This window comes from Saccostrea cucullata, unplaced genomic scaffold, assembly GCF_032062105.1.
Source record: "Saccostrea cucullata isolate Sc308-1 unplaced genomic scaffold, CSIRO_AGI_Scuc_v1 ctg17032, whole genome shotgun sequence".
Lineage (NCBI taxonomy): Eukaryota > Metazoa > Mollusca > Bivalvia > Ostreida > Ostreidae > Saccostrea > Saccostrea cuccullata.
The window spans coordinates 4913-15221 of NW_026923503.1; the positions used below are offsets into that span (position 1 = coordinate 4913).

At 37.5% G+C, this 10309-nt stretch overlaps 1 pseudogene; it reads left to right on the plus strand.

Moving 5' to 3' along the window:
* The first annotated feature begins 931 nt into the window (after positions 1-931).
* Positions 932-3556, plus strand: LOC134264169 (uncharacterized; annotated as a pseudogene).
* Positions 3557-10309: the final 6753 nt, after the last annotated feature.

The window sequence follows — 10309 nt, forward strand, 5'->3', positions numbered from 1 at the left end:
TATTTTAGCATTCAAAATTTACGAAAGTATATTGAATTATTTGTGTTTAAAAGGACAAAGTTTATGTATATTTTTTGTATTTTTCAGTAATACCTGGTAAATAAAAGTGTATTTTCAATAAGTAATTATGATATATTCCTTTTAATTATACAATAAGAACATATTGATTGAAATTAAGGTCATTGATTAAAATTAAAATCATGCTGGGTATGAACACAAGTGGTATACCCGGGTTTAACCCGGGTATACCCTAGGTATACCCGGGTTTAACCCCGGGTATACCCGGGTTTAACCCAGGATATACCCGGGTTTAACCCAGGTATACCCTAGGTATACCCGGGTTTAACCCTGGGTATACCCGGGTTTAACCCCCGATATACCCGGGTTTAACCCAGGATAAACCCGGGTATAACCCAGGATATACCCGGGTATAACCGAGGATATACCCGGGTATAACCCAGGATATACCTGGGTATAACCCAGGTATAATCCAGGATATACCCGGGTTTAACCCAGGATAAACCCAAGTCTAACCCAGAATATACACGGGTTTAACCCAGGGTAATCCCGGGTTTAACCCAGGTTAAACCCGGGTATAACCCAGGGAAAACTTGGCCATGCTACAGGGTGAATCTTATTGTAAAACCCGGATATTCGATTGGTTTACTTTGTTTTTTTACAGGTTTTCTACTCTTTATTCATATTTATTTTACTTAATGATGATGAGCGCATATATTTTTTTGCTTTCCATTATTTTTATGCAGGATTTTTTGATATTGTTAGTACAATTTTCAGCACATGAATTTTTTTCTGGATTTTACATCTTCTGCAAAAAGTACCATTCTAAAAACAATGTTTTTCTAATTTCAGATGGACGTTGAAGAAAGTGTACAAACTTTTTCTGAAACCGTGCTAGAGAACTTTAATTTAGCAAAGCTATACAATTCTTTATCTGAAACACCTCAACTCTTTTTAAGAAGGGATGAACGAATTTATGGAAGATGTTTGACAGTCGATGAAGTAGACAGAGAAGTATGGTTGAGATATTCATTCGATATTGATGGATGCGTTTTGGAATTAAAATCTTTGACAGCAATTAGAATGCCAGTGAGACATATTACTCTGTTTCCCCACGATCATGCCAGTTTACGGAATGTTAGAAGCGTTTTGAAAAAACATATAAAATTACCACAGTATAGTAAAAGCGAGCTCATGACATTTTCAAACAGCCTAGGCTTTCAATTATTCTATGAGAGGGGATGGGAATGTTGGATAGGATTAATTCCTGTGCACCAAATGCATTCAGTTGCGTTATCAAAGCAGCAAGTAAGACAACAAACCTTAGCCACCTTTTTCCAGCTGAGGGAAAGTTTTAAAACTTCACTAATGACACTTGCCTTGAGGGGGGAGGCAACGAGAACTCTGCAAAAGAATGACATTAATGACGCTCGAAAAATGTTCATTTTACCTGATGACTGTTGTCCCATACTCGAAGCATTGCAAACATCTTTAGACGAACTGCCTCAAAGTGGATTTTTAAGACCAATCATATTTTGCTTCAGATTTGGTGAAAAAATGACATGTGGGCTATCCTTGTCAGATTTCTTTACCGAATTAATACTGCGTACAACTATTCATGTTGCCGGAAACATTTTGTCAGACAGTGAAGACGTTGATCTGCTTTGGTCCACAGTAGGTTTGGAACAAGTTATTGGCCACAGAGGAACACTAAGTAGCTGCTTATCGTTCACAGACTGCGGTAATTATCAGAGCAATTTAGATGGCAGAGCAATGGATGTTAAAGATTGTTTGATGAAGATTTGTCGTTTTCCACAAGATGTGCAATTTGTACAGCTTTATGCTGACATTCCACACCGGCAACCAAATGGACGATATCATCCAGTGTCTGGCTGCATTGTTGGGGGTATGTGTTTCCCACGATCGACAGCGGAAGCATTTCTACGTGACGCAGAGCATTATATATCAACATTACAAAGTAACTGGACATTGCTGAGGAAAAGTGCATGTAGGATAGAATTTGTCGTCTCACAGGATTCTGTTGCAGACCATTTGCATGCCTTGGATTTTATTGATATAACAAATCTTGAATTTCTGTTAGAAAGTTGTCCTATGTTGGTGCCTTTTCCCAGTCAAATTCTCACATGCATTAGACATTTGGGCTTATGGATTTGCAAGGAACTTCAGGAACTTTTGAACGAGTATCAGAAAACAGGAAATGTGCTTGCTACCTGGCAATCCTACCAGTTAGAACTAGCCTCAGAAAAAATGTTGTGGGGAAAACCACTTTGTGGAAGGAGCACAACATACTCAATAAATCTGGGACCCGGCGCTCTTGGACCCAGTCGGAGTGTGAGTGACCACTTTGGATTCCTATCTTTAGAAGTGTACTCAACCTGTATGCAAAACGAATATAGTATTCCACCACCAGAAATATGGACAACATCTGAGGCTATAAGTAAGATGATAACACGATCAGTGGGATTACACGATCACTTGGATGGCAGCTACGGAGTTATTGGTAGACATCTGGTCGTTGCCTTACTACATGACTTGCACGAAACTGGCAAGATGGCTAGTTATGTTCTGTTTGAAGATTTCCTAAGACAGATGAAGTCCTGTAAGACCACTTTTAATACAGTAGGAGCTGTAACCCTCAAGTCGCTAGTAAAACTGCTAACAACAAACAGGAGAACTAATGCCCAAATGGTTTTTCCCAGCTTGAACTTACTTTTGGATAAAAGTAACCTTCCATTGGCAGAGATCATAGAGGCCGGATTACTGGAACTGGAGCTTAAACATTTTCCCGCGGTGACCACATACGACAAACATGGAAACATGACCCTTACTTGGTCCTTTAAGGACAAGTTTTGGGCGGTTGTGTATGACAAAGAATCGACAGATATCACCGAAGCTACACTAATTACAATATCTGATCTAGTTAAAGGTGAACTCGAAAAACGGGGCCTTGTGTATCCAAGCAAAATAAAGAAAACACCAAAGATACTTCCCTGGGTATCAATGTGTCTTCGAAAGTTGAAAAGAGAGAAAATGGACATAGTTGATTGCATTAGAGATTTTGTCCAAGTTACAATTAGCCAATTTTAGATTCCGCAATTTGCAGTTGAATCGCTTGCACTTTACTATCCCACATAAACTGGAAATATTGACAGGAGAAGAACAGAAAACTAAAAAAAAGGACGAGAGAAAGGAAACAGAACAGGAAGTCGCAGAACTACCTAGAAATGTCACAGATGATGATGATGGTGATCGTGATGATGACCCTATTCTTTTTGATAAAAACATAGGACTTCGGAGAACTTCCTCCTGCTACCCGATTTCCACATCTTATAAAGCTCCCTGGTCGGCACAAGAGCTGGAATTCCTGCATGCTCAAAGCTTGGAGAAGATAAGCGTTCACCAAAAATACGAACACTTTAAATTACAGTGTTTAAAATCAAATATTCCTTTCCGTACGTTCAGGGCTTTCGAAACAAAACTGAAGAGAGTTTCAAATAAATAAGCACATTTAAACACACCGAAATGTTTTGATGCTTTTACAAACTTTCTCAAGTCAGAAGATATAACAGTTTTGGACGGAAATGTAGGAGTTAGAGAGATAATTCGAGATGATACAAAAAAAAAAACATTTATGAATTGTTTTTTTTACATTCAACAGTTGTTGACCTATAATAATTTATTACTGATGAAATGTCTGATGTTATGAATATTTGCAATTTCTACATATGAAATTAATAAAGGTCATGAGAGTTTTTCAAATTTCATTCTTATCAGATTACATAATTTTGCGTTAAATCCGATTAAGAACCTTTTGACTTATATTCATATATTAAACATTTATCGAAAAGTTACTTAAGTCATGTTTCTTGATTAATGAAATCGAAAACTTCAAAACATAATATTTTCGGTCGAAGCTAATTTCAAATATATATCTAGGAAGAAAGTAAAAAGTTGCTATAGTTTCCAAGTAAAGTAACCAAAGGAATTAATTAAGAAAATCCCCAACCTAACCCTAACCCTGAAAATCAGGGTTAACAAAGGGTTGACCCTTTAACTTCCGGGTTCGTGAAGGGTTAAGGGTTCATTCGATTAACCATCATCTAGAGATATAACTTAAAACCCATTTTATATTTTTTAACTTCCGGGTTCGGGCAAGGTTGAATATGAACCCCATATATGAAGTATAAAGGGATAACCCCGAATGGACCCTAAAGAACAGCGTCAACTCAGGGTTGACCCTTTAACTTCCGGGTTCGGGCAGGGTTGAGGGTTCATTCGAATGAACATCACCTCCTTAACTTACAACCCGAATATGAACACCAGATATGAAGTTTAAAGGGATAACCCTGCATGTAACCTGAAAATCAGGGTTAACTCAGGGTTTTCCCTTTAACTTCCGGGTTCGGGCAGGGTTGAGGGTTCATTCGATTGAACATCATCTCCTTAACTTACAACCCGAATATGAACACCAGATATGAAGTTTAAAGGGATAACCCTGAATGGACCCTAAAAATCAGGGTTAACTCAGGGTTGACCCTTTAACTTCCTGGTTCGGGCAGGGTTGAGGGTTCATTCGATTGAACATCATTTCCTTAACTTACAACCCGAATATGAACACCAGATATGAAGTTTAAAGGGATAACCCTGCATAAACCCTGAAAATCAGGGTTAACTCAGGGTTGACCCTTTAACTTCCGGGTTCGGGCAGGGTTGAGGGTTCATTCGATTGAACATCATCTCCTTAACTTACAACCCGAATATGAACACCAGATATGAAGTTTAAAGGGATAACCCTGCATAAACCCTGAAAATCAGGGTTAACTCATGGGCTGCAAAATGACCCTCAAAACTTCCGGGTTCGGGCAGGGTTGAGGGTTCATTCAATTGAACATCATCTCCTTAACTTACAACCCGAATATGAACACCAGATATGAAGTTTAAAGGGATAACCCTGCATAAACCCTGAAAATCAGGGTTAACTCAGGGTTGACCCTTTAACTTCCGGGTTAGGGTTAGGTTGAGGGGTCATTAGAATAAAAATCATCTCCTTAACTTACAACCCAAATATGAACACCAGATATGAAGTTTAAAGGGATTGTCAATCATTTTATTGTGAAAGTAGGGTTTTGACCCTTTTATTTCTTTCGGGCAGGGTTATATACTGTTGTGTTTTTAATGAACATCATTTCTTGACTTACAACCCAAATATGAACACCAGATATGAAGTATTTCAGGGATTTTTTTTAATTGCTAAATGATGTATTGTTTGAGAAAGGGTTGACCCTTTTTATACAAGTTAGGGTTAGGGTTAGGGGTTAGGGTTAGGGGTTACAGGGGTTATGGTTAGGGAAGGGTATAGGCACTTTACAACTGATGCGGGTATGCAACTCCGCATATTTTATCACGTGATTTCAGGGATAACCATTTTATTGTGAAATAGGTGTTTTGTTGTTGATTTCTTTCGGATTCGGAGGGTTTATAGGGTTGTGTTTTTAATTGATTTTCATGATCTAAGGTAATATTTATTTGATTTTTTTTAAAGCTAATTATGATGTATTGTTTGAGATAAAAGCAGTAGTAAAGGACAAGCAACGGCATCTTTTTTATACAAGTTAGGGTTTGGGTTAGGGGTTAGGGTTAGGGGTTAGGGTTATGGTTAGGGTTAGGGTTAGGGTATAGGCACTTTGACGTGATGCGGGTGCGGGAATCAACTCCGCCTATTTTATCACGTGATTGTCAATCACCAGATTATGAAGTTTAAAGGTGTTTTGTTGCCTGATGTTCCTGAAAATAAGGGTTAATAGGGTTGTGTTTTTAACTTGGGTTAGGGCAGGGTTAAGGTTATTTCATTTGATTTTTTTAATTGCTAATTATGAGGGTTAGGGTTAGGGTTAGGGTTAGGGGTTAGGGTTAGGGTTAGGGTTAGGGTTAGGGTTAGGGGTTAGGGTTAGGGTTAGGGTTAGGGTTTAGGGTTGAGGATGCCCAATCAAGGTCATGCCCAATCTAGGTTAACTGTTTGGAAAGTGAACAGTCACAGATAGGGAAGTTAAAGTAAAGGGATATGTGTAATTTTAAAGGTCATAACTTCAGGGTTAGGGTTAGGGTTAGGGTTGGTTAGGGCAGGGTTAGGGCTAAAAACGAAGATGCCGGAATATAGGTCATGCCGGGTCATGTCAGGTCAAACAAAATGAAAGTGGAAAGTGAAAGTTGTACAGGGTTAGTTATTTAGAGGATATAATGGAATTTTCTTTAGCCCATAACTTTTTTATTTGTCGTTCGATTTAGACAAGTTTGGTGTCATTTTAAAGCTAAGAATACAGAGAACAAGGTTATGTCAAGAATTTCTAACCTTTCAGCTTAAGTGATGGTGAAAAACAAGCCGAAAATCATAACATTTTTTTTGTGTTTAATAATTTAGGAAATGAGATATTGTGATAGTTTTCAAATCAAAATTAATATAAATGGATAGCGAAAAAATCACACCGGATTTATGTAGTTTATAGAGTTTGAAATGATATAGATTTCCATTATAATTAAAAATTAAAGCATATAAATTAAAACTTTGTTCAAATTATCTCCTATATTATATTGTTATATAATGTATATAAAATGAAAGACTTTCTGAAACCTAAAATAAGGGTAGCAAAATAAGTTTAATCTTTGGGTGTAATAACATGCAGAGGATGTAATAATAAATTACATCCTCGCTAAAAACGTCTACTTGTACGGTATCAAGAAAACTATTGCCTTATATACAAATAGTTGCTCCTTTGCTTAAAGTCTTCCACCTTTATCAAATTAGAGCTAAAAAAAAATCTAAGCTAACTATGAAGTATTCTGCCTACCTTTTCCACGTCTTCTCTCTCCGATGACTTTCTGTGAATGTCCAAGTCTGCACGCGCTCAGTGTTGAGACGGCATTTCAAAAACCGGTTTTTGATGGCATCCAATACACAAAGCTAGCGATCGCTCTTTGATGTAGCTGAGACTGTGAACGCTGTACGTGATGAGTTAATTAGAGAACAGGACTAGTTTTAAACCTGTCCTGTTGTTATTATTTCTCTTTTACAAAGATTAAACTTATTTTGCTACCTTGTATTTCTTTTCTTTCCCTTATATTGATCAAATTTAAGTTATCTTAAACCTATCAATTATTTAAGGTAGAAGTTAGGGTTTAGTTAGGAAAATGAAAGTGGGTTAGGGTTAGGGTGAAAGTCAGGGTCAAATAAAAGTAAAGGACAGAATTGGAATTTGGAATTTTCCGAAGCTCATAACTTTCTCATTTATTATCGGATAAGACGAGTTTGGTGTCGTTGGAAAGGTAAGAAAACAGGCAAATGATTAAGTGGGAGTCATAAAACCAAGGTGTCAGGAAAAGGGAGAAAGTTAGCTTCTTATTTACAGCAAAGATTGTGTTTAGAAATTGACAAATTGGGAGTTTTTGACCATTTTCAACCTCCCAGATCTCGAGAATGTCATGCAATTGACACTTGCTCTTATGTCAGTGAGAGACCCTAAAACAGGACTCTTGGTAGCTGCAAAGAGTTGGCCAAACTGCGTTCTCCTTCTAAAGATATGAAGGAGTAAACATGCGGAAAATGTTAAAGTCTTGAAAATTCGAAAGAATATGTTGGACAATTAAAGAGGTAGATCAAGACAACCTGGACGTTGCTGAGGAAAGCCTGAGTGAAGATGGCAATTTAAGTCATGGAAATCTAGGTCATGAAAGTGAAAGTGAAAGTATTGGAGAGAAAGTTTGAAAGTTACTGATAGTAGCGTAAAGTAAAAAGTAGAATTTTCCGGGCTCATAACTCTTATTTAAATCCGATCTAGACGAGTTTGGTGTCGTTGGAAAGTTGTGAAAGCTCAAGGACAATACCAAAGCTGCAAGTCATTAAACAAGGGCGTGCTACCTAAGGCATTTGAAGAAAAGGTGCTAATTCCGGTGGGACCGGAACAGACGTTGAAGTCGAAAAATTGGGGACAATTTCAGAATTTTTGACCATTTATCAAGTCTACATAGGTGCGAATCCTATGTCCTTTGACACTTCCAAATGCAGTGAAAAGTGCTCAAAACGGGCTCCAAATGGACCCAAAATTGGCAAAGTCAGAACTTCTCTCTAAAGATTTGAAGCAATTCAACTTCTTGGGAAAACTGGCAAGGTTTAGCCAAGTTTCAAAGCCAAAAGATGAGCAGTGACAAGTAGATGAAGGCTGGAAAGTTGAAAATAGACGGTCTTGGAAGCGTTGGGTTCTACAACTTTTAATTTGCTCCAAAAAGCCTGAAAAAATTGGCTTGATTCGGGACGCCTTATAGCATTTAGACCTTGAAAATAGACCTCTCTGACAAGCCCAAGAAGTTTGAAAATCCGTCACGAAAGAAATTGGGTTAGGGTTTGGGTTAGGGTTAGGGTTAGGGTTAGGGTTAGGGGGTTAGGGTTAGGGTTAGGGTTAGGGTTAGGGTTAGGGTTAGGGTTAGGGTTAGGGTTAGGGTTAGGGTTAGGGTTAGGGTTAGGGTTAGGGTTAGGGTTAGGGTTAGGGTTAGGGTTATATTGTTAGGGTTAGGGTTAGGGTTAGGGTTAGGGTTAGGGTTTAGGGATTAGGGTTAGGGTTAGGGTTAGGGTTAGGGTTAGGGTTAGGGTTAGGGTTAGGGTTAGGGTTAGGGTTAGGGTTAGGGCTAAAAACGAAGATGCCGGGTTATAGGTCATGCCGGGTCATGTGAGGTCAAACAAAATGAAAGTGGAAAGTGAAAGTTGTAGAGGGTTAGTTATTTAGAGGAAAAATGGAATTTTCTTTAGCTCCATAACTTTTTTATTTGTCGTTCGATTTAGACAAGTTTGGTGTCATCTTAAAGCTAAGAATACAGAGAACAAGATTATGTCAAGAATTTTTAACCTTTCAGCTTCAGTGATGACTCTTGGTAGTGCAAAAGTTATTGCCGGAAATCATAACATTGTTTTTGTGTTTAATAATTGAGATTAAAAATTAGGAAATGAGATATTGTGATAGTTTTCAAATCAAAATTAATAGAAATGTTTAGCGAAAAAAATCACACCGGATTTATGTAGTTTATAGAGTTTGAAATGATATAGATTTCCATTATAATTAAGAAATTAAAGCATATAAACTAAAACTTTGTTCAAATTATCCCCTATATTAATTGTTATATAATGTATATAAAATGAAAGACTTTCTGAAACCTAAAATAAGGGTTAGCAAAATAAGTTTAATCTTTGGGTGTCTTTTCCTAAGATATGAATGACTAAACATAAGATATAAAATGAAACATAACATGCAGAGGATGTAATAATAAATTGCATCCTCGCTAAAAACGTCTACTTGTACGGTATCAAGAAAACTATTGCCTTATATACAAATAGTTGCTCCTTTGCTTAAAGTCTTCCACCTTTATCAAATTAGAGCTAAAAAAAATCTAAGCTAACTATGAAGTACTCTGCCTACCTTTTCCACGTCTTCTCTCTCCGATGACCTTCTGTGAATGTCCAAGTCTGCACGGTTTAGCTTTAAGGGTTAGGGTTTTAAGGGTTCAGGGGGTTTAGGGTTAGGGTTAGTGGGGGTTAGGGTTGGCATCGTCTTTCAAAAACCGGTAACAGGGGGTTTTTGATGGCATCCAATACACAAAGCTAGCGATCGCTCTTTGATGTAACTGAGACTTGAAATTTGTACGTGATTAGTTAATTAGAGGAAATTAGGACTAGTTTTAAACCTGTCCTGTTGTTATGATTTCTCTTTTACAAAGATTAAACTTATTTTGCTACCTTGTTATTTCTTTTCTTTCCCTTGAGTCATCGTCTTTGTCTTGGTCACTACAACATATTGATCAAATTTAAGTTATTAGGGTTAATTATTTTAAACCTAACAATTATTTAAGGTTGAAGTTCAAAGAAATGAAAGTGGAAAGTGAAAGTGACGGATACATGCAAAAGTACAGAAAAAGCTGGACTTTTCCGAAGCCCATAGCTTTCTTATTTATTATGGGACGGAGACGAGTTTGGTGTCGTTGGAAAGCGAAGGAAACGGGCAACACGATGAAGTCAGAGTCATAAAACCTAGGTGTCAGGAAAAGGGAGAAAAATGGCTTCTTTTTTAAACGGCAGACTGTGCTTAGAAATTGACAAATTGAGAATTCTTGACCATTTTCAACCTCCCAGATCTCGAGAAAGGCATGCAATTGACACACCCCACTTATGTCAGTGAGACACCACAAAAGGGACTCTTTGGAAGCTGCAAAGAGTTTGCAGAAATACCTT